Raw genomic sequence first — 2,944 nt, 5'->3', positions numbered from 1 at the left:
AAGCACCTTGTGGTCGGTTCCTGAGTTTAGTTGCAAGTTGGCCCATTTGGTTTTCCAAGTTTTTCAATGTAACTGTTTGGCTTTGGATTAATGCATCATTCTTGGTCATGTATGCCTTCAACATATTTTCTAAGCCATTGGATGGTTCAGCTTAGGTTGGTTTCTGAACTTGTTAGGGGAAACTAGGCGACTGGGTTGGTCTAGGTTGGGCATAAGTGTTACTTGTTCCAACCCCTTGGTTACTCCAAGAAAAGTTCGGGTGGATTCGCCATGATAGGTTATAGAAATTGGATTACAGTCCTTGCCTTCTTAGATTTTGGTTCTGGTTACCTATGTAGTACATAGATTCTGGGTTTGATGGACATTCTTCAAACAAATGTCCTCCCCACAATAGACACAGGCTATATTTTCAAATTGGTTAAGTGGCTGTGCTGCAAAACTGTTAGACCCATTAATAGTAATATTTTTAAGCATTGAGGATATTGAGGACACTTGAGATGCGAGTGAAGTGAGAGCGTCTACTTCATGTATTCCAGCAACTCGTCTTTCTGACGCTGGTCAATTGGTTAGCCATTGATAGTTGTTGCCGGTAATCCTCTCAATGATTTCATAAGCCTCTTTATAAGACTTAGAAAGGAGAGCACCATTAGTAGAAGCGTCCACTACCATCCTTGTGTGAGCATTGAGACCATTATAAAATGTCTCAAGTCGGATGCAATGTGGGATTCCGTGATGAGGGCACTTTCGTAATAACTCTTGAACCTTTCCCATGCCTCATACAAGGACTCATGATCCATTTGTTGGAAGGTAGTGATCTCGTTCCTCAACTTAGCATTCTTGTTAGGTGGGAAATACTTCATAAGGAATTTTTCTGCTAACTCTTGCCTTGTAAAAATTGATTTTGGTGGCAATGAGTAGGCTCGAGCTCTGTCCCTTAGTGAATATGTGAACAGCTTCAAACGTAATGCATCTTCAGGTACTCCGGCTAACTTGAAAGAATCGCTCACATCTATAAATAGTTGTAAGTGTGGGTGAGGATTTTCGGCAGGCATTCCACTGAATTGGCCCATTGTCTAAAGCATCTGGAACATGACTAGCTTCAGCTCGAACTATTGTGCCTCAATTTCGGGTTTCCTAATACCCGAATTAAGATCATGAAACACTGGCACGGCATACTATTGTAAAGCTCTATCCCTATCATCAGTAATAAGGATAGGATTTTGAGCAGGGTTTGCTCTATTTCCTTGGATCGGATTTTCAAAGTTCATCTCTTCGGTCCTTCTTTGATTTACTTGTCTTCATTGCTGTCGAAAAGTTCTTTCTATCTTAGGGTCTACAGGGAGTAGGTCAATAATTCAGTCAATACTCATAAACACCTGAAATAATCACAGAAAAATTAATTAAGTTAAAGTTTAAACAGAAAATTAAACCAAAATGCAAAACTAACAAATTCACAAATAATGAATTTTTAAAACACAACTCCCCGGTAACTGCGTCAAAAACTTCAAACAACGGAAATGTACAAGTGTACACAATCGCAACAAGTAATAAAGTGACAAGTAAATGTCGAGTTATCGTACCCACAGGGACTGTGTAAAGAATTATTTATGAATGCTATTTTAAACACTTTGGTGAGAAAAAAAATATTTTGTTTTGAAAAAGGTTATTAAGAAAAATAAGATTTTTAACTAAATAAAAATAAAATTTCTAATGCACGATTTCAAAATATGATTTAATCAAGATGACATAATTGTGTTGGATTAATTACATTTCTTTAACTTAGAATTATGAAACTCATGCTTATGCTGTTACTAATAAATTCACGGCAACTCGGTAATTTGCTAACTTATGAAGATACTCACTTGCTCAAATCCATTCATCTCTTAACATATCCCTATGTCAATTCAAACCATTAAACAGATTTTAATAAGCAAACATGTTATTGCACATACATACTCATTAAACTGAACTATTCTCTTGCATATTCCTATGTCAATTCAAACGATTAATTAAATCTAATAAGCATATAAAAGACTATGTGAGGTAACAAGGTATCCTTACCTTGAAACAGCTTAATCACAAAAATCTTGCAAGTTATGCAAGGCAAGTGTATTGCTAGATACATTGCTAATTTAACCTTCAGCTACCTTAGAAGAATAAACATGCACTAATTAAGTATTGTGTCAATTAATTATAATTTCAATCCGTTTAAGTAATTAATTCATTAGCTACCTCACAATTGTAATGCAAGAATAACTGAGGCATGATTTTACTTAATCAAGCATTTTACCGAGGCCAATAACAGCATAAACACAATTTTAATAATTTAAGTGGATGAAATGCAATCAAAACAACACGAATTAAATTCAAGCTAAGCTGATTAAATTAACCATTCCAACAACATAAATATTCATAGATATGTTCATCATAACAACAACAAAAATTAAAGAGATAGGGAACAAGAATCAAATCTGGTGTTTCTCCGTAGCTTGACTAGTTTGCTCCGTCTTTGTTCTCAGCTGTCCTTGCCAATCAAGGCTGCTATGAACACTTCAATGTTGCTCCAAAATGGCTGATGAACACCACTTTTCCAAGAGAAGAAATCGGCAAGAGAGCAAGGGCTTGGAATGAGAAAATGAGAGGAGAAAGTGAAAGATGAGAGAATAGATGTGAATGAATGAGGGATGTTTTGAATGATCAGCCAAGGGGGGTTTTATAGCTGAATGTGGCAGCTAAAATTTACTAAAAATAGCAGCCAAGGAGCCACCCCTTGGCTGGCCATCTATAAATTTACTAAAAATAGCAGCCAAGGAGCCACCCCTTGGCTGGCCATCTATGTGGCAAAGTTGATGGCTTCAACTTTGCTAAATATGAATTGGGGCAAATCTTCAGAGCCCCCAATTGTGGAGGGGCTGAGTTGCAATTTGAACAAGTCTTCAAGGGC

The 2,944-nt window shown here is 36.7% G+C and overlaps 1 non-coding gene across 1 annotated transcript; it reads left to right on the top strand.

The window, feature by feature from the left end:
• Nucleotides 1-724: 724 nt before the first annotated feature.
• LOC128294697 (small nucleolar RNA R71) lies at nucleotides 725-830 on the top strand. The gene has a single exon (XR_008285004.1). It is a non-coding gene; the product is annotated as a small nucleolar RNA R71 (small nucleolar RNA).
• Nucleotides 831-2,944: the final 2,114 nt, after the last annotated feature.

Source organism: Gossypium arboreum, chromosome 6 (genome assembly GCF_025698485.1).
Source record: "Gossypium arboreum isolate Shixiya-1 chromosome 6, ASM2569848v2, whole genome shotgun sequence".
Lineage (NCBI taxonomy): Eukaryota > Viridiplantae > Streptophyta > Magnoliopsida > Malvales > Malvaceae > Gossypium > Gossypium arboreum.
The sequence above is the reverse complement of the archived record's forward strand: the minus strand, read 5'-3'. Positions and strand labels throughout refer to the sequence as shown.